At 47.4% G+C, this 22,186-nt stretch overlaps 1 long non-coding RNA gene across 1 annotated transcript; it reads left to right on the top strand.

Annotated features, from left to right (window-relative positions):
* The first annotated feature begins 5,502 nt into the window (after positions 1 to 5,502).
* LOC143443257 (uncharacterized) lies at positions 5,503 to 22,022 on the top strand. Its single transcript, XR_013112061.1, has 3 exons — positions 5,503 to 5,603; positions 6,061 to 6,146; positions 21,892 to 22,022. It is a non-coding gene; the product is annotated as an uncharacterized LOC143443257 (long non-coding RNA).
* Positions 22,023 to 22,186: the final 164 nt, after the last annotated feature.

Raw genomic sequence — 22,186 nt, 5'->3', positions numbered from 1 at the left:
GAGGCCCGGTGAAGTAGAAACTTCTGGTTTCTTTGGAGAGTCAGTTATGTCAAATGATGTTTTGCTGGGCAAACGGGCATATTGCTAAAGCAGGCACATGAACCGACATGTGATGTTTAGAAAGAATATAAATGTGACCCCACAGACAGTGGGAGCTGGAGCTTTGGTTTGCTTTGCTCTACCTCACTATTCTGCACTGACAGCATGCACGTATTGGCTGGCCTTACATTGCTTTGCTGAGCTTTGCTTGTGGTGAGATCATAGAGAGAAACCGGCCAAAGAACTTCTCGAGGTTCCTGCAGCTTCTTGCTACTTCTGAAGCCCCGGGCTGGTTGGTGAGCCTTGTGGTTTGTTCTGGATTGCACTGCAGTTGCTAATTAGTGGGTGGTGTCTGCCGAGTGAACTGGACTGCAGCTGCTGATTCACGTTTGGTGTTCGCTAGGGGACTGGACTGAGAACAACGAAGATTGGAATCACCCAAAAGAACTATTTCTAAACAGGTCCACTTGCCTGTATTCTAATAACCTTTCTTTTCTACTGCCTATGGTGAGTGGTGGGCTAGAGGGGAGGTTGACCCCTTATTAAAGCAGCTTGAGAAAAATTTATGCCTACAGCTGAGGCTACGCACCAATGAGAGAAAGTGTTTGTCATACAAGTGTGAGAACTGGAGTTCAAATCCCCAGAACCCATGCAAAACAAGACAAGTAGTGTGAGGGTCTGGAGTCCCAGTGTCCTGCTATGGTGACAGGGGATGTGGAGACAGGAGACACCCCAGAAACTCTTAGGGCAGATAGCCCAGTGTACCCAGGAGAAGACCACCAACAGTGAGATCTTATTTCAAATGAGGCTATTGAAATAGTATATGTGTGCTGCAAACACATACACACACACACACACACACACACACACACACACACAGACATGCACACAGACACACACAGACATGCATACACAGAGAGAGACATGCACACAGACACACACACAGACATGTGCGCAGACACACATATGAAAATGCACATGTAAACATCTAAATATACACATGTAGATCATACACTTGAAAGTGCACACACACACACACACATACACACTCACACACAGATTGCTTTTTTTTTAATTACAAAGAGGTCTAAGGATGTAGCTCAGTGTTTTAGCACTTGCCTAGCATGTGAGACCTGATTTAATCCCCGGGACTACACAAAAAAGGAAGAAGGAAGGAAGAAGGATGGAAGGAGGAAGGAAGGAATGAAGGAGAGAAGGAAGAAGGAAGGAGAATGGAAAATTCTGAGGAAACCTTTATTCAATTGGATTCGAGAAGATTTTAGTGGAAAAGCAATATCTTTCTAAATTTTAGATGTTGTTTTATTATTTTTTATAGTGACAAACACATTTTCATGGTCTTGGGCTTTCTGTTTCTGGGGCAGTATCCACCCTCTGGCTTGCAGGTCCAAGTAGCCTGCCTTTGGTGGCCTTGAAGTGCCATACTTTTCAGAGCACATGGCATTGAAGCAACCAACCACTGTGTGTCTGACACCTGTCACTGGCTGCTGTCTATTCAGCCATCAAAGTACACTTTTGGTGGTATAAAGCACGAGATAACTTCTGAGTGATAAGCGGATGAACCAGCATGCAGTAGTGGCTGGATCTAAGTCCCTTTCTGTTTTACTAGCCAATGGGAACATGGCCAGCGCATTTGCTACCTGTGCCATTTTCTAACCTCTGGGAGCAGCTGTCCAGAATATTCTGGCAGGCAGCAGCAGTGTGTGAACAGGCTGTGGTTTAGCAGCATGCCTGAGAGCAGCCATCAGGTCTGCAGGTTTTAACCTCTCCGCCCAGACAGTGTGGGCTTGCGACTGTGCAAAGCAGCCTGGAGCTCGCTAGCCTGTCTGACCTCTTCCGCTCCAAGTTTCTGGGAATGTCTTGAGAGATTCACACCGGGTGCATAGTCTCAACCGCAGTCAGAAGTGAGGACAGGGCTCCTTGAAGCCTGTCCTGTCTGCTCACCTGGAGTCCACTTGACCTTTTTACAGAGGCTTCCAGGAAGGCAGCAGCTATGACCACCTGGAGTTTTATTCTTTAACGCTTCCTTGATTGAGTTGAGGTCCAAAACCTGTGTGTGTGTGTGTGTGTGTGTGTGTTGTATGTACATAAGTGTGCCCACGGAGTTGCAGCCACGTATACCAAAGACCAGGGGCACATGTATATGCATTCTTACCACAAAAATTACATACCACAAAGATACCTTAAATGCATGCTACAACATCTACATGGCGTACTCTTCAACACATCCCCACACATGTCACATGTGTGACACACAATAAGCAGCTCAACATGGCTCAAACAATACACGGCATCATAAGCACATTGGTTTTCACATACCATGCATATTCACACACTATAAAATGAAACGTGTGACACATGTAGCACAGACCATTTCCACACATACCCAGCACTGGTCATACACATCACATGCCACGCTCACACGTCCCACGTGCATACATGCAGTCTGCATTCAGATCCTTCAGTTTTGTCACTGTTTCTTTGACTACAGATTTGAGCATGGGAGGGGTTCCTGAGAAAATCCAGACTGAGCTGTGTCCAGAGAGAGCTGAGGGATGACAAAAATCCCCCTCTAGCACCAGCCACAGACACCTTTTCATCCAACACATCTCCCAGCATCCTTGGGACAATCACTGTACCATGCAGAATGAGAGGGTTCCATGAGAGCAGAAGGGATACCCCTGTTCTCATAAAGCTTAGGGGGACTGTGCAGGAGATAGAAATAAGAAAAGGGCATGTTAGCCATGCAGTTGACAGGCAGGAAATAGAACCCAGAAGGAGGAAAGCTGACAGCTGATGGCCAGAGAGGCTTCCAGGAGAGAGGCAGAGGCCAGGATGCAGAGTGGAGCCCCAGGCAGGAGGAGGCAGAGTGGAGGACCCTGAAGGTCTTGCCTATCATGTGTATCGTCTGCTGTGAAGATAGTCACAAAGGATTTGGGGTGGGGCACCAGAAACTCTGTGCCTACAAGCAGACATGTGCCCATACAGCTCATAGAGGGGGCAAGAAGCCCTGGGGCAGGCGACTGTGAAGGAGGAAGATACACGGCTGGGTTACGAGGGAGGGGCTGCTTAACTGTCTGAAGAGGGAGGGAGGGATAGCCAGAATCTTGGAGTCATTTCTCCCATTAAATGATGAAATACTTTCTAAACTGTAAAAATGTTGAAGGATAGAGCTTACAGGTGTGTGTGTGTCTGTGTGTGTGTCTCTGTGTGTGTCTGTGTGTGTGTCTGTGTGTGTGTTTGTGTGTGTGTATGCTTACACATGTAGCCACCTCCCAGCCGCAGTCAAAAACCTGGGTGATTAGTTTTCTCAGCAGCTCTGCCTTGTACAAGACCTGCACACGATTGGGCCCTTGGACATTCCGTCCTGGAGGGGGGAAGGGCACCCAAGGCCTAACCCCTCCCTAACGATCTAACGGCAGTTACTGTACGTTGGGAGGGAGAGAGACATTTTCTTCAGTGCTGTAGCCCCTCAGTTAACTGTCCCCGCTCCTGTGAATGAGTTCTCTCTCGTGTTCCTGTAAGTACCCCTAATTAAGCTCCTCGGCTCACCAAAAACAAAGTTATATCCATGGGAGTAGAAAGGGGCACTGTTTGGGAAAAAAGGGACCAGTGGGAGAGGGGAAGCGGAGGTAATGGGGTTAATTATGATAAAATATGTCTATGAAAACCTCATAAAGAAACCCATTAGTACGCATAATTAATATATGCTAATATAAATGTCAGAAAAGAGGCTACAGGAGTAACTCAGGTAAGTGTTTGCCTGGAAAAAGGATCAGGGTCTGATTTGGGTCTCTCGGGCCACACAAGAAAAAGCCATGTGCAGTGTCACTCCAGCACTAAGGAGGAGGATTCCTGGGACACACTGGCCAGCAGGTCTGACTTAATTCGTGAGCTTCAGGCCAGTGAGAGATCCTGTCTCAAAGGAGATGGCTAGCATTCTGTGGATAACACTCATCGTTGTCCTCTGCCCTTCACCCACATGTTCCCCTCCCCCAACACACACACACACACACACACACACACACACACACACACACACACCTAAAACAAAACATGACAAAACTCTTTGTGTTTCCTCCTTGGGAAGGCCTGTGGACTGAATTGCAGGCTTTGCTAAGTTTCTCTCTTCTTTCCCTTCAGGCTTCCATACTGTGGTAGATCACTGCAGTCCAATGGTCTCCTCCAGTCTGCAGTAGATCCCGGTCTTATCTTCCCGTCCGTACCCTTAGTACTTTGGAGGACATTCTGGCCTGGGGTCCTGTGGAATTCCATCTCAGCTGAGCATGCTTGGCAGTTTCCCAGATTGAGTTGCAGTGTCAGGTTTGGGGAGAGGAGCGCAGACACGAGACCTCCTCCTATTTGACATGCAGAGCCCATGTAGCCAACTGACTTTCTGGTGGGCTTCACCTCCATCTCTTAGTGTAGTGTCTCGGCTGGCAGGCGAATATTTTTCCTGTTCCACAGATTGGTCAGAAGGGCAGAGACAAATTCTACTTCCTGGGTGGGGAACTGAGGAGCTCTGGCTGTGGCATGCTGTGTTATCCATCCGTGTTATTAAGAAATGTTGCTCACATCACATGTTTTTTGGTTATAAAGTTTATCCTAACTGCCCTTTCTACCTGGAGGAAGGTGGCATTTTGAATGCCAATACCTTTGACAGTCTGGGAAATAGCCATAGTCTCAGAGGAAGCTGCTAATGAAAACTGAGAGGTTTTGGTTTGCACAGACCCAAGGGAACTCCCAGTTAGGGAGAAACAGATAAACTATAGTCAGGTGCAGCCCCTCTCTCTCCAAGTTCCTTATAGTTTACATGGCTCCAAAGGCCCATGTATTTAAAAGGGGTTGGTTTCAGCCTGTGGCTTTACTGGGGAATGTTGATAACTTTAGAAGACAGGTCCTAATGGAAGGAAGCGTGTCACCTTGTCATCATGTGCTTTTTGAGGAGAAAGTGGGACTCTGGTTCCTCCTTTTTCCTTTGGCTTATGAGACACCATGAGGTAGACTACCTCTGTGATGCACTGTGCCACTGGACACCCCAAGCCACAGGATCAAATGACTGTGGATGGAACCTCTAAAATCCAAAATAGACCCACTAAATATCCCACTAAAGTGACAGGATAGTGGTACGGTCTATGAACCAGAGAGAGAAGACACTAAGGGGACAACAATCTTAACACATTGTATGAGGCACCTATGCACACATTGACGGAGGTCCTGCTGTCCCCTTAGGAGGTGGTTATCTATCACCAGAGGCTTGTACCTGTGGCCTGGCAGTTCTTGCTCCTGCAACAGGTCAACCTAAGATGGCCTGGCATAAAGTACCACACTGGGCGGCCAGAACCATAGAGATTCAGGATCAGCCACTTTCAGAAGCCAGAAATCCAAGGTCAAGAAAACTCCTGAAGGACTAGGGGACATCACCTACTATGCTTGTGGTTGTGTGCCTTTGATCTCTCTACAGTGTCCTCTGAACTTGGGTGTGCATATGTTAAGGCTTCCAGTTCTGTAAGGACAGCCATCACATTGAGTTTGGGCTCAGCCAGGTAACCTTTTCTTCACTTCCTATACTTGTAGTGGCCCTCTCTCTGACTATGGTCACCTTCTGACATGCTGGTTAGGGCCTTAACATTTGAAATTTGGGGTGGAGGGAACAATGCAGCCTATATGTAGGTGAGACATTTGCCTGCTGATGGGACAGCAAATTCCCCTTAGATTGGGAACAGCAGAGCTCACAGAGGTCAGAGAAAGCCTTGGGAATGACAGCCCGTGGAGGCCAAGCAAAGGGGGCTGGCTTTCTCTTCATCTAGACAGTGACCAGGTCACCCTACCTTCACCTGGGACTATATTGGAGAGATAACAGTCCCCAGGGATGGAGCTACCAATGGCTGTTATAAGATGCCTCCTCACCAGAGTTTGGATCTCTCTCTATAGCCTAGAAAGCCCTACCCTGATTTCTACCCACTCAGGTCCCAAACTGTTTAATGCCTCTTTTTGAAACAGGAATGAAGTGTTGAAGACCACTAGATGATGTGGAACAGCTTTTGGAAAACTAAGCCTCAGAAGGACAAAATCAGAAAGCGAAGCAGGTATGTAGTGGTAGAACTGAGCATGGCCAGAGACATAAAAAACATGGTTTTAAAAGTCAGATGGCAGGGTACACACAGGGAAAGAACAGTGTGAGGGTGAAGGGGAGGTGCTGGATATTGTTCAAGAGGGAAGGGGAATATATGTTTTTAAGCATGAAACTCATGCCTACTATTTACCAACTAACTACCATCTATTTATATATCAATCATCTACCATCTATTTAGCTATTAATTAGCTCATCCATAATCTATTATCCACACTCTATAAGTCATCTATCAATACTAATTTACCATCTATTTATCATTTGTCTACCAACCAAACTATGTTCATTTTTCTTCTCTTTGCCCTGAACCCTTCCTTTTAAATGAATGCGTAATAGACTGTAAACAAAATAAGAAGGGAAACTGAGCCAAATGAAATTCTCAAAGCAGAGTCCCAAACCCAAGTGAGACAGGGAAGGATCACAGATGTCCAATAGAAAAACAAAGATTTTTGAATACTTGGAAACATGTTTTGAGGCATTTAACAGCCATCTTAAGTGTTTGAAATGTTTGTAGGTAGTGCGTGGAAAACTGAACAAATAAAAACAGGATGCAATGCTAAACGTGGAAAAAAACAAACAGATATGGATGTTGTGTGAGAAAGAGGGCATGCTGGGTAGCAGGACCTGGGACTGGGCATGAGCAATCTGAGCCTCATGGTACCAATTTGGATTCTGCAGGAAGAGGAGGTAGGGAGCTTGGGGGATATGAGAGGAACAACTTGCCTACCGTAGCAAAAACTACACTAAAATGGTCCCAATCAGGAAGTGTCAGAATAGTAGATTACGTAGATGTACAGAAATAAGTACCAGAAAGAAATGTTTTAAAGTAGACAATGGCTTCCTCTATGATGTAGGGAAGGGTTGGGCATCAGGCCCATGTCTTTTAACATAAGCTACTTAAAGAGCTTTGATTTCACTGTGTGGTTGTACTTAAGCTAAAATTAGAAGCGTAATTTCATAGCAGAAGCGCGCGAGCTGGGGAATGCATACACACAGCACGGGCTTCCTGGCAGGAGAATGTGTTGACTTTCTTGTGGCAAGCCTGCCTTGGAGGTTTTCTGTGCATGCTGTCAATGCTGCAAAGAATTCTCTGGCTCCTGGAGCCAGGCTGCTTCATCCATCACTGTCCCCTTTGAAAGAGCTTTTGTGACACGATGCTTCCCACATTAACACCTCACCCTTCTTGTTCCTGTGGCAGGGGTAACAGTTCTGCTGTCCCATGTATGGGTGAGAGACTGACTTCTCTCCACCACTCTCCACGCAGACACTGGCTCAAGAGCAGCCATTATAACTTGAGGTCTTGGGACAGTCCACAGCATGGCCACTCCTAGGAGAATTTCACAGCTTTTTTTCTCAGCCCACCTCTGTTCAATCCTCTTGTCTCCGCCAATCTTCCTGGACTGGATCTCTAGATCCCTGTGATGGATCTATCAGAACATCTGCTGACCTCCTACCAAGGGCAGAGACAATGGAGGCTTTCTGTGGGAGTGTTGGGTTGCAGGATAGCCAACTTCCCCACTGAGCACTCTGGGGAGTAGGGCTGGTACTGACCAGTGATGCAAAATGAAGGTGGTTTGGTGAGGGGAACACAACCAGGGAATGGATGGCACTGCTGTTTGGTTGCACTGCTATGTTCGAGAGTCAGGGTCAGAGAGAACTGGGCAAGCCCCATGCAGCTGTGATACTGACTGCTATGTGGTGGAGCCTTTGATTCTCAGTTACTCCTTTGTGGTACTTCTGGGGGAGGAAACTTTCTCTTCTCATGGAGATTCCAGGGTGGTAGACCATCTGGATAATGCAACCATGTCTTGAGTGGTCAAGGTGGAAGTAGTTAGCATACTAGAAGGACCAGCAGAGATCCTCAAAATATAGTTCTGGGCTGGGGTTGCAGGTATGTTTGCTTGAGAATGATCATGCTAGTAAAATCCCAGCACTTGGAAAGTAAAGGCAAGAAAATCAAGAGTTCAAGGTCACCCTTAGCTATTCAGGGAGTTTAAGATCAGCCTGGGCTACCATGTTTCAAAACAACAGCAATAAAGAGACACTACAGGAACTCAACCATCCAGAACATTCAGGACCCCCCACTGACAGGTCTGGCTCCATGTGTCTTGCTTGCAGAAGCAGGCAGGGCTGTGGTCTTGCTCTTGCTTAAAGACTGTCCCAGGATCGAGGGCCATCTCCACCTTAGCCTTTCCTCTGTCTAGAGCCACAAAGCAAGCATGCTCTGAATTTAAGTATGTGGTGGCAATACCTGTGCCATTTATGAGGATGCCAATCAACTGGGTGACACAGTAACTGCCTTTATGTCATGGCTGGATGGGATATTTTCCTGAGTCCAGCCACCTGAGACCACAAGTCCTACTTTCTGGAACAGAGAACCTGTAGGACCACAGGAGAAGGTTAGCTCATAGAGTTGTTAACCACTATACCACACTGTCCATTTTTTTGCCCCACCCTCTTTCTTTGGGGGCTTCTAAGGATGTCCCCACTGGTGGCACAGGACCATGGTGGGTGTAATTCCCCACTTCTGATTGCTTCTGAAACTTCTGTTTGCTTCAGTGTGGTACAGGAAAGAGTAGGGGTGGCCAGCGGCAGTGCCTTCTCTTCGGAAGTCTCAGCAGTATCTCATGTCACCTGTCCCTGTAGCCAGGTGCTTTCTCTGCCGGGAAAAGACCAGCATCCTTCCTTCCCTCAGGTGACAAGAAGGGCCGAGCTGAATGATGCTGCTGCTGCCATTAGGTGTGCCTTTCTTCAGGCAGTGAGCCCATGGGGTGAAGGCTGGACAGGCAGGCTCCAGGGAGGCAGACATGGGGCTGCACCTGACTGCTTTTATGGGTTGGTGATTATTCATTCATTCACTAATTCATAACTGCTTCTTGCATGTCTAATGTATGCCAGAAAAAAAAAAAAAAAAAAAAAAAAAAACCAATTGATCACAGAAATCTAGTCCAGGATCTGTGGAGTGTGACATCTCGGGCAGAAAGGTGGTTCAACAAGCAGTTTTCTCTCCCACCTCATTTTTCTTCCTTCCTTCCTTTCTTCTTTTCTTTCTTCCCTCCCTCCCTCATACCCTCCCTCCCTCTTGACAAATCTTCTTGTAGTACAGGCTGGGCTAGCTCTGAACTTAAACTTGCTATGTGTCCAAGGACAACCTTGAACCTCTGATCTCCTCCTGCCTCTACTTTCCAAGTGCTGAGATTACAGGTATGCACCATCATGCCTGGTTTATGTGGTACTGGGGCCTTAACCCAGGGCCTCATGTATGCTGAGCAGGCACTTTACAAACTGAGCCACACCCCCAGCATGCCCTCTGTGCCCTCAGTTATTTTTATTTCATGGTGTGTGTGTGTGTGTGTGTGTTTTGTGTGAATACCTTTAGAGGCCAGAGATAAATGCACAGTACCTTCCTCAATCACTTGTATGACCTTCCATCATTATTATCATATTTCATTCATTCATTCATTCATTCATTCATTCATCTTTTTAGAGAAAGTCTCTACCAAAGTTGAAGTTCATGGAGTATGTAAATCAGCTGGTTAGTGATCCCAGGGATCCTTCTGTCTCCATTTGCCCTCACCTTGTGATTTCAGATGTGAGCTGCCATGCTCAGAGTTTAACTGGGTATGGACAGTCTGAACTCAGATCCTTGTGCTTGCTCAGGGAGCACTGTACTGGCTAAGCCGGTCTCTCCACTCTATCTATTCTATCTATCAATGTATCTATGTATCTACCATTTATCTATTATCTAGCTATTATCTATTATCTATCATCTATTAACTATATTATATATTTATCTATCTTATCTATCTACTATCCACTATCTATCTATCTATCTATCTATCTATCTATCTATCTATCTATCTATCTATCTGTCCATCCATCCTACAGCAGTTATCCTAGGATGCCCAGCTTACTTCTTTTATGTTCGCAGCCTGGAGAACAGTCTTGAGAGAGAAAGCTGACTTAATTCTTGTACCTTTGTACACATCAGAGCTGAGAGCCTGCTATATCAGGCCATAGGCTGGAGGCTCCAGGAGTGGCCAGCTGTTGAGCTGGAGACAGGCACCCTTACCTGCTCTCTCCTCTGCTCTCCAGTCTCCAGGATGCTTGCAGGGGAAAACTTTGTTGACTCGGGATCCAGAAGCCACAGGTTCAAGCCTCATTAATTTTTTTTTAAATGGGAATGCTGCCCAAGGAGACAGAAGTTACAGTGTTTCCAAATCAGCAGGGCTCTGGGCACATTCTTCTTCCTTTTCTCTCAGCAAACCCAATGTGGTTGGAAGCTGAGCGTGAGGAGAACTTCTAGCAGAAATATTCCTGATTCCATTTAATGACAGTACAGGCACCACGTTTTAGTGGAAAACAAGTGCCAGCCTAAGACAGCTGAGGAGACTGTGGAGCTGTGAGTTTTCAGCCATGTCAGTGACCTTTTCTGCCCACACGGCTAAAGCCGTGAAAAGCAAGGATGCCGGTTCATTACTTTCAGCTCTTGACTGGAGAAGTGATGTTACTCGCTGCTGGAGCTCCTGCCTTGGATGCCCTCAGTGACACATTGTAACAAGGATGTACAAGTCAGATAAACCTTTCCCTCCCTAAGCTGTTTTGAATCAGGATGTTTTATCATAGCAACAGAAAGGGAACAAGGACATTCCTCAAACCATATGCTCATAGAAAAGGGCCACCTATTCAAAGAGATTGTAAGAAAGGACCACAAGGAGTTCATTGGGGGCCACTGATTGCCCAGTCAAGGAGTTCGAGGCAAGGGCAAGTGTTTAAAGGCAATATGAGGAATGCTTCTGAAACAATATTTTTGACCCAAGACTCAATAACACACATGGTAGGACTCAAGTTTGGATAGACAGCTGGTAGACAGATATCCTTGTAGACATAGTTTCTGTGTAGGCTCCGGTGGCTTTTAGGCCAGGTTGTGGCTCTGGCAGAGACTTTTGTGACAATTCTTGGTATCAGACACACGTTTGTGTCTTCTATACCTCTTGCTTTGGCCCTTCTTTGATACCCACCATTTTTATAGTAATCTCTCTCATCCTCACCTCTCTAAATTATAAATATCATTCATCATGTCCTCCTGAACACATACAAAGGATCAAATATGTACCACCTACCTCTCTCTGCCCATCATTGCAAAGAGTGGCCACCAGGTAGCCTACAGAGAGACTTTCAGTATATCAGCTCTTGTTGGGGTTGCCTTGTGAGGGCTGAGATCTCCAGGAGGAAAAGTTCTGAGCATCTCTGTGTGATTGTAGGTTCAAGTAGCTCAGAGCCATAGGAGGCATAGATCTGTGCATGGAGGAGAGACTGGAAGGAGGAGGATCCTTGAGGCTCTGTGCTGTCAGGGACCCTGGGTACACGCTACCTCGCTTAGTTTCATTTAATTATTCAGTGACACTAGGTAAAGTCAATGACCCTCCTCTTGTTATATACGGGAGACAAGGGCCTCAGAGAATCCAGGGTATTATCTCCCCCTCACAGGTGGTTGCCTGAATAATTGACGTTTGTGGTCTGGCTTGCCTTAGCTAACACCATAGCTCCCACACCCATTACTTATGGGACACCGCTGGTGAACAGCTCACTGGTGAAGTGCTACTCCGCTGCAGTTTGTGAGACTGAGCGAGACTGAGCACTCAGAAGGAACCAGAAACCAAGCATTTTTCTGTAGCTTAATGTCTCCAGTCTAATCAGCCTCTGATTAGAGCTGCTTCGGAACTGTAACTGTTGGTCTGCTTGGGAGATGTGGGGGTTAAGACTCTAGGGGATAAGCATGTAGGATCTCTAGGATCTGGCCAGGGGGTGGGGAGTCTGCCGTGACTTTGTGGAGTGCTCAGACTCTCCTGCCCTCTCACAGACATGTTCCCACAGAAGCTTGTGTCAGGACAGCTGTCTTAATTCATTGATACTGCTGTGACAAACTAACATGTGATAGCTTTTAGACAACAAAATTGTATCTATTATCCTTATCTATCTATCTATCTATCTATCTATCTATCTATCTATCTATCCATCCATCCATCCATCCATCCATCATGATTGTGTATATATACATGCATTGCTGATGTCCTGTGCACACAGATGTACGAACGTGTATGTGGAAGCCCATGAATACCCCTCAGGCATCTTTCTTGGGAGCCGTCTGCCTTCGCTTTTCTTTGTTGTTTTGTTTTTTGAGTCAGGCCACTCACTGAACTTGGAGTTGACTGGGTAGACTAAAGTGGCTGGCCAGCACCAGCTCCCGTCTGACTCTACCTTCTCAGCACACGGATACAAGTTGATGCCGCCATGCCTGACTTTTGAAGTAGGTTCTGGAGAGCATGCAGGTCCGAAAGCTTCTATGACCAGCACTTCCTAAGTAACTTGTCTCCCAGCCCATATTTCTCATAGTCCACGAAGCTGAAAGTCAAAGACTGAGGCCACGGTGGGTTTAGTAGCTAGTGTCTTCTCAATCGCCTGCTACGAGGGTACGAAGGCTCTCAGGCTTGAGACGGAGTCTTGCTATGTAGCCCAGGCTTTCTTTGACCTTCTGATCTTCCTATGTCAGCCCCCCATAATGCTGGGATTGAAATCCTACACCAGGAGACCGAAGGCTCTGAGATCCCAGGCTTGACAGCTCGGTTTTTGTGCCCTCACCACAGATCTGCTCTCTTGTTTTCTAGAAGAAAGTATAAAAAATTAGTATTGTGTCTTCTTTAGATGTTTTTTGGAATTTACTGGTAGAAGTACCTGAGCTGGGTGGTTCTTATTTTTAGTGTTTTCACATGTTATCCAAGGAACTACTGAATATATAATATGAACCAATATTCCAGGCAAGGGGCCACTTGTGTTATCCACTTCTCTTTAGGGGAATTTGTATCCTTCAAGAGGTCTTTGAACCCTCTCAGGTGCCTGCATAGGCTTCAGAAATTTGAAGCTGCCAGAAGATTTAGCTTCTTTGCCTGGGAACTCAGCAACTGGAGATCCTGTCCCTTTGACCACACTAGTGTTTTGCACAAGGCACAGAAATTTGCCTTCTCCTTATGGGTTTAGTGAGGACTCCTGGTGTGTGGAACAGAAGGACAAAGGTTGGCATGGTGGAAGGAAGGCAGGCTCGATCTTAGTCATGGAGTGGTCTTGGAATTCATTTTATTGATCTACTTGGTTGGGATGCTAAGATTTCCATGCTCATGTCATTTCTGGGGGAAGTTCTGTTCGTCCTGAGGTCTAAAAGCTTCTTGTACCCACTGTCTCTCCTGCTGGGCTCTGTGGGCTCAGAACTGTGCTACCTCTGGTCTAGTCATTCTCAGATGAACATCAGCGAGCCCTCCCTGTGGGGGTACATCATATTCTCTAACTCATGTCAGTAACAAAAATGATCTTTCTGCCTCCTCCCCAATGCTGATTCTGGATTCTTCTTCCTCAAGTGGCTCAGGACATAGGGACATAGGGTGGGTGATGAGAGTTTTAAGTTTCAGATGATTGCCTTAAGCCCTTGCCCTTGGGTCATTGAGACGTGGACAGAGTGCACAGCAGCCTTTGTGCTGAAGACAGAAGCCACCACATGGGTGTTTCTCATCCCCTTAAGACCTGTCACTTCTGCACACCTGTTGTTGTAATTACTCTTCTCCTCACTTTGGCATCATCTGCCCCACCCCAAAAAAAGCAGTTTGAGGAAGAAAAGGATTATTGCTCACAATTTGAGGACATAGTCCATTATGGTGAGAAAAGCATGGTGACAGGAGTGTGAAGTGGCTTGTTCACATTGCATCCACTGTCAGTAAGGAAAGGGGGGGAGGGGAGGGGGAAGGAGAGAGGGGGAGGGAGAAGGGAGGGGGGAGGATAGGGAATGAATGAGAATTCTGGTCCTTTTCATGCAGCCTGTGACCCCATCTGTTGAATGGCGCTACCCTCATTTGGGGCAAATCTTCCATTTGAAGCTCCCTCACAGGTATGGCCAGAGGCTTGTCTCCTAGGAGACTCTGGATCCTTCTGTCACGTTGACAGTATTAACCATCACAGCCTTGCAGGGCCTGCCTGTCCTGCCTGGTGAAGGAAGGGCTGCTTCCTCCCACCTAATGCCAGCCCCTGCCACTCTCTCCAAAATCACTGCAGCCATTTTCTTATCTTTGCAGGACTCTCTGCCTGTCCACCATCTCTTTTCCTCCCTGCTTAGTCTTCTCCTTCTCTCTACTGGGTTCCTGCAGTGATCTGTGAAATGCAGTAAGCCTCTTTCAAAATTAAAACCTAGCAAAAACCACCAAGCTGCAACTCCTGCCCGGCCTTGACTCTGCAGGGGCGGGGTTTCCCCCGCAGGGGCTGCCTACACTACTCCAGTTTTCTCTTCCCTGTCACTTTGCCATCACTGTGATCTAGCTTCTGCTGGCACTGTGCCAGCGATACACCCATGGTTCAGGTGACTAACAGTCTCTGTGCGCTGCATGTTCGCTCTGCGGAGTTCTTACAAATGAGAACAGCAGATGAAGCTGGATTTGCCCTCGGTCCTGGGTTTCCTCCTCCTCTTTGGCCACACCTCAGTCTCCTGGCAGGTTGACCCTGTAAAACCGCTGTTAAACTGGGGCCTTCCTTCTGAATTTTCACCTGAACCGCAGCAATTTCCTCCTACAGTCACTTCCTTATTTCTTGTCAAGGTTCCAGATTGGCCCATCTTTTCACGTGACTTGGGATCCAGCCCCGGTAGATACAAGCCAGTCAGTCAGATGGGAATATCTCTGCATGGGATCCAACTTCCTCTGCTGAGTGGCTTTTCTGAGCCTCATTCTCCATAGGAGAGACCTTAGGAATACTGACTTTTTGTTGACCCGAGACAGGACTCCTGGACAACACTGTAGGACTGCCACTACCTCTGCATCCTACAGATTTAGTCAAGATATTGGGGTGATTCCTAAGAAGGATGGGTTGTCTGTGTCATGGTGAGATGAGTCACCCTTTAGTGGCTCTAAGGCCATGCTTCTTGTTCTGTGAGATATTGAATCCTTTCATTGCTGACCTCAATTTAGGTTGAAGTTTTGGTTAGATGTGATTATGTTCTTTTGGCTCTACAAAACCACTGATTTGCAAACTATATACATATTTCTGTCATCATATTGACATAATCTTCAGAGCTTAAAATTTGCATAGCTCCTGGCCGGCTGGCTCAGGGTTGCACCGTAGTTACCTTGAAGACCCTTCCCGTTTCTAGACACCAAGTCATGATGTGTCCTTTGGCATCCCATGCATTCCCCTGTAGTCTTTCCTGCAGTGGGTGTGTCTAGTTATGCCCACAGGAATCGAAGAACCCTCCTTGTGTCTTATTTTGCTTCAGCCTTTTGGTCAATCCTAATAAATATTTTCCTAGCTAAATCTCTCTCCTCATTGCCTCTCCTGAAGTGTTTGCACTGTCTGATCACACACATGTTCTTAGTACTATCTTTTCAGTTACAGAATATTTGCTCTTTCCTAGTTCCATACTCTACAGCCCAGTACTGCCAAGGGACCAGTTAATGCACGTGGTTCCTGGCATATGGTGGGTTTCGAAAGTTTTTTTTTTTTCCATTTGATTTCATGATGGATTAAAAAAAAAAAACAAAAAAAAAACAAAAACCTATAGGCAATCAGAAGAAACCATACCTTAGGTTTTAAATTTTTGTATTTTCAGGGATAGTGACATTCTATATGACCAGTGTGTGTGTGTGTGTGTGTGTGTGTGTGTGTGTGTGATGCTGGCCAGAGGCAGTAGGCTGTAGCTTCTTGTTGGTTCTGTAACCACCCCCCCCCCCCCCCAGGGCAACTGCTGCTCTGCTGCTCTGTGCCTGCTGTGGCAGTGCTCTCTAGTTATGGGGACACAACCCCCGTCAGAAAGCGAAGCTCACCAGTCCTTGAGGAAACAATGAATGTGTTTTCCTGCAGATGAGGCTCAGACCTCTCGCTGAGTTCTGTGTTAGCTGAAGTGTTCCAGGAAGGACTGAGCAGCTCTCAGCTTCGTGGTCTGGAATGCAGCCATTTGTAGCTCTCAGAGCGGGGCCAACTCAGCGTCCTTCCATTTGTTTTTCCTGGAGGAGAAGTCTAGAAAGTTCTACAGGAGCCTAGTTCACTTTTGAAAGCTCGTTTTTTAATTTTGTTTTTCATTTCTAAGTCTGTGTCTTTATGTGCTATACATGGAATATATATATATATATATATATATATATATATATATATGTATATATTGAGGTAGGTGCATATGTGGGGACCAGAAGTTAATGTCAGTCAGGGGTCATTCCTCAAAAACCATCCCCATTATTTATTGAGTCAGGATCTCTTGCTGAACCTCGAATGCTGATTTCTGGTAGACTGGACTGAGCAGTGAGCCCCAAGGATCACTTATCTTTGTCCCTTCCCGAGTACTGGGGTTACGGACATGCACCAACCAGATATGGCTCTTTATGTGGGTGCTGGGGGTCCAAGCTCAGATCCTCATATTTGCACTGTAAGGACCTTAACCCACCAAGCATCTCCCAAACCCTTTCAAAGCTACCCACTGAAGGTCTCCCCAAGTGCTCTTTCCTGAAGACTGATTTATTTGTGCAGTCACCACCTTGTATAATGACTGACTTGTTGGGTTTTCCCACCAACAAGTGGCACCAAGCATTCTGAGCATATGGAAAGAAAAGAAAACCTATATTCTTAACATCCTGATTAGCAGGGTCATAGATGGGTAAAGAGTCTGTGTCTAGCATAGTGGAATCAAGTCTATGGGGTTCCAGGGTCAGCAGGACCATAAGGGAGGGAAGTGACTTCACCAAGCTCTATCTGTTCCCATCTCTATTTCCCTGTTTCTCTGTGTCATTTCCCACATAATCATCCATGTGTGTGTACACATATATGTATGTTGTGTGAGGGTGCGTGTGAGCATACACACACACACACACACACACCTAGCCCTTCCCCCATAATGCAAACCGAACATTTCCACATCTGTGCAAAGCCACTTGGGCTAGATCAACATGCAAATGTGAAGGATGTAGCAAGATGGGGCTGGGACTGAGGGTACAAGCAGGTGGCTCATGGAATGGTCTGAGGAATCCCAAGGTGCTCTTGTGGCAGCATGCAGCTTCCTGGAGAGAGAAAGACACACACCAAGTTTACCCTGCATGAAGGAGACAGACTCTGAGGTTGACGCTGTAGTTTTCAGGGAATCAGGCAGGTGATGACTCCTCACTTAGGCAGAGAGCCAGGAGATGTGAGGAGAGAGTCCCTGCTCTCAGACAGAGGTTGGCAAAGAGCAAGAATGACATAAGAAAGATTCAGGAGTCATGAAGGATTTTGGAGAGCCCCAGAGCATCTTTGGGAAGACGCCAGCCTCCCATCCAGATGTGAAGGAAGAGACAAGGGAGCAGAGGAAACAGGAAAGCAGAGGCAGTTGGCAGTCACAGGGAAGAGCCCTCAGGTGCTGTGGTGAAAGAGGAAGGAAGGTGCTAAGGTCACAAGGGGGAAGTGCTCCAGGTCAAGTTTGTGTGTGTGTGTGTGTGTGTGTGTGTGTGTGTGTGTGTGCATGCGCATGCACACACAAACAGGTACCATTAGGGCTTTGATCTGGGGACATAGCTAGAATGTAAGGACCTAAGTTTGGATCCTTAGAACACATATAAAACCTTGAAGTGGTAGCAGGCATCTGTTCGAGCAGCACATCTACAGTGAGCTAGGAGAAACAGGAGAATACTTGGAAGCTCTCAGGCCAGCTATCTCAGTGGCGGATACCAAGAAACCCTGCCTCAGGCGACAGGGAAGATGTGGGCTAACAGTGGAGGTTGCTCTCTGGCATCCATAGGTCTCATGGCACTAGCACATCTGCACTTACACACATGACCACACACACACACACACACATACACACACACACATGCTTATAATAATAATGCATGCACACACGAGGGCACACATTCATGTAATCATTAACTCGTGTACACAAGCACACACACACACACACACACACAGAGAGAGAGAGAGAGAGAGAGAGAGAGAGAGAGAGAGAGAGAGAGAGAGAGAGAGAACAAGTAACAGGGCTATGGAGAGAGGAAAGGAAGCTGGAGCCCAAGCTGAAGCATTCCTTTTCCTCTCTTTGAAGAGCATCGTCAGCCCATTTGTGAGGAAGATGGGCCCACTCCCAGTGAAGTGGTACCGACAGAGCCCAAGGATTTGTACTCTGACTAAATTGTCCTTGGCTCAGGAGTGGGCTGAGCCATTCTGAGCACAGGCTGGTACAAAATGTCTCTCCCATTGCTAACAGCATGGGCCGTTGACCACACATGGCATGCTTGTACTGTCTTCAAGGCACCTAGGCTGTTCCTCCTCCTTCCCTTTTTGCTTTAGTGCCAGAGTAGAAATTGACTGGTACTCATGCAGCCTGCTCGTTTGAGCGGGCAGCTTGCTTTCTGGCCGCAGATAAACAGCAGCAGGTAGGAGCCATGCTTGTAGTGCTGCCTCCTGAGGGGGAACTGTCTCTTCTGCTGATCCTGCTAAAGGAGGGAGTGAATCCTATTCTGCTGCATACCATAGGTTCCCAGGATGCAGCCTGCCCCTGTGTGCAGGTGAAGGTCTGGGTGCTCCCCCCCTTTGAAACAGTGGGTCCACAGAGCCCCTTTTATTTGTTTGTTTTGAAGTACAGGATGAATTATTCTTAGGGAAAGGCTGTTGGGTGGAAACGTGAGAAGGCAGGAGGATGTGACTTGAGCCTGCGCAGGTGGAACCCTGCACAGTGTGTTCTCCTCCACAGAACTTGGTTCCAGCAAGAGGCACAGGGGTAAGGGTGTTCCCTCCCAAGAGGCTCCTCAGCTCAACTTGGCAAATGTTACAGTGTGCTACCATGGACTGTGTTAACTTGCAACCTACTCTTTGGTTTCCTGCTCCAGTGGCCCAACTGTGTTGCAGGGGAGCCATATGAGAGAAATATGCTGAGGCTAAAATGGAGGAGCAGAGCTAGGAAGAGGGATGCTGTTGTGGTTTGAATGTGAACCACCATTCAGGCTCCAGGGTTGGAACATTTGTTCCTCGTGTGAAGGCGATATTTGGGAATGGTGTGGAACCTTTAGGAAGCAGATCCTGGCTAGAGAAAATGAGTCACCAGAGGCAGGATTTTGAGGTTTATAACCCAGTACGACTTCCTGTTGAGGCACCGCTCTCTACCTTGTGACCAGCTGGCTTCCTGCTCCTGTTACTCACTCACTCCCTGCCTTCTGCTGTGACTTCCCCACAACAAAGGCCTGTGTCCCCTCAGACTACGAGCCAGAATACTCCTTCTCATCTCAGGGATTTGTCATGGCAGGAAGAAATGTCATGTGCTTGTACTCACACAAGGTGGCTGAGCGAGGGATCTTACCAATGCACTTTTCCAAATTCCAATCAAAGTTGTAGTAGCACATCATTTATGGGCACCTTCTGCTACCCATGCATCTGAACCCTGATTCATGGTAAATATGTCTTCCCTATGACAGAGGTGCTCCTGCTCAGGAAGTCCAGAGCCTCGACTCACAGTGGCCTTGGTTTCCCTTCTGAACACACTATCCCACTGGGCAGTCAGGCCTTCATCCTCCCTGAGAGAGAATGGATTCTTTACTCTGGTCAGAATCCAGGTGGGGCAACTCAACAACTTCTCCATCACTTACTGACATAAATTTGGTTCACCTGGGCTCCTTCCTGGAGAAAAGCCATGTTTTCAGGGGGGTTGGCAGTTGCTCAAGATAGCAGACAATTAGAGACAAGGGCTTTTGGGTGATGTATACACCAGTGGGAAGCCTGGCCAGGGAGAGGTTCCACAGTGCAAGTCACCTTCTAATGCAAAGGAGCAGTTTCTAGCCACAAAACCGTGAGGGTGGGACCTCCACTTCCTGTCTTGTCCTTTCTAGGAAAGTCAAGATGTGCCCACTTGGTGTGCTCTGCAAGAGTCTGATGAGTGACCGGGCATGAGCTCAGTCACTGGGAAATGAGGGACGAGTGGCAAACCCATGAGCAGCTGAGAGCTCACTTCAGGGGAGCTGATAATCTCCGTGGGGGCTGCAAGGCCAGGGAGACCAGATACCAGGAAGAGTGGGGGCTGGGAGGCTGCCCTTGGCTACCTTGGCTAGCCTGGGAACAGAGGAACCAGGCTGGACTAGAAGGGGGGGGGGATCTTCTGCAGCCCACTTGCTGGGTTTCCTTTGAACTCGTGTTCCTACCATACCAGGTTACTTCTCAATTGGGCTCACCCAACCAGCTCTCTTTATCATGAAAGTAAGAGAACCCAGCTTCTTGCATATGTGGATATTCCAACCCCATTGCACAATGTTTTGACTCCATGCCTGTCTCTTCCTTACACTTGCCTTTAGAGGAGCTGAGGGTGCTGTAAAGTATCTCCAGTCCACGCAGGGGGTGAAGTGGAACTGGGGTGGGTCCCTGGGATTGTTCCTAGGCCAATGGAAGTGTGCTACTTCCTTAATTCCTGCTTCCTGGCCCAGTGGAGTGGCCTAATACTATGGCGCCAGCTGTCCTATCGAACTCAGTGGGGCCTGAAGCAATGTGTGTCCTGGGAATAGAGAGTTTCAGAAACAGGCATTTTCTCCACCCCCAGGCGTCAGGAACCACACACAGACTGCTGTCCTCTGACTCAACTGCTCATGCTCCCCAGTGGAAAGCCGTATCAAGTAGAGATCAGCACTGTGTGTGAGGATTCCAGGAGAATCCTCAGCTGACCTGCTCCACAGCCGATGGACGTTTTAGTCCCCAATCTTTGGTTGTAGCTCCCTAAACATGGACAGTGACACATGGAACGGATTTTTCATTGGCCTAAAGCAGAATTGACCTCAAGTTTCATAGTTGGGGGAAGTCACGTACTCTGAAGGGAAGAAGAAATGGAAATAAAACACAATTTGTCACACAAAAGGCAAAGACCTGGAGGGGTGAGTTTATGCTTTTACAAAAGCTGCTGTGTGGAATTCCATGGGTAAAGAATTATGAGAGGAGCAACCCAGGAGCCTGCCTGCATCTCAGAGATAGTGCCAGTGAGTGCTGCGCCCTTGGCAGCTCTTCTACAACCCTGTCACCTCTGCTGTCAGGCTGCCTTCCAAGTGTACTATAATGGCTCAGGGAAGGAGGGAAAAAGCAAGGGTGAGCATCTCAGCCATCCTTCCAGGAGTCTCTGCTCTTGCTTGATGTAGACCATCCCATCCAGACCAAGCATGGAAAGTTGGGTCTGTAACTTGAGGTGGGGGAGCCTCTGGGAGTTCGGTTCAGTGAGAGCTTTTTGAGTCATTGAAGAGCTTTTCTGGGAGAGAGCTGTAGAATCCTAATGTTCTGTCTCTCTCTTTCTGTCTCTCTCTCTCTCTCTGTGTGTCTGTGTGTCTCTCTCTCTGTCTGTCTCTCTTTCTCTCTCCTCCTTTTTCTCTCCCTTTCTCTCTCTCTCTCTCTGTCTCTCTCCCCGTCTCTCTCCCCCTTTCTCTCCCTTTCTCTCTCCCTTTCTCTCTTTCTCTCTCTCTCTCTCCCTCTCTCTTTCTTTCTCTCTCTCTCTCTCTCCCTCTCTCCCTCTCTCTCTCTCTCTCTCCCTCTCTCCCTTTCTCTCTCTCTCTCTCTCCCTCTCCCCCTCTCTCCTCCTCTCTCTCTCTCTCTTTCTCTTCCTCTCTCTCCCCACCCCACCTTTTGCTGCCTGGTTGTGAAGTGAGTGGTTTTGTTCTACTGTATGCTCTGGTCATATTGTGTCACTTCAGGCCTCAAGCAATGGAAAGATCGGAGCATGTCCTGAAGCTTCCAAAACTGTGAGCCCAACTGTACCTTCTCTGCCAAGAAGCTGCGTTTGGGCCTCTGTGAGTGATAATAGGACAACTGACGTGCTTGTCTGCTGGGAGGAAGGCCCATAAAGTGACTTCCTGGGGCCAGAGACATCCTAGCCTCAAATACAGCTGAGAAACGTTGAGATGCTTGAAGCTCACAGCAGACCTCCCAGAAAGGTGAGCTCTCTGCTGGAGCCTGTAGATGGGGGATGAAGTCAGTGTCCAGAATGAT

Source organism: Arvicanthis niloticus, chromosome 8, assembly GCF_011762505.2.
Source record: "Arvicanthis niloticus isolate mArvNil1 chromosome 8, mArvNil1.pat.X, whole genome shotgun sequence".
Classification (NCBI taxonomy): domain Eukaryota; kingdom Metazoa; phylum Chordata; class Mammalia; order Rodentia; family Muridae; genus Arvicanthis; species Arvicanthis niloticus.
Note: the sequence above shows the minus strand (reverse complement) of the source record. Positions and strands in the feature narration are given on the sequence as shown.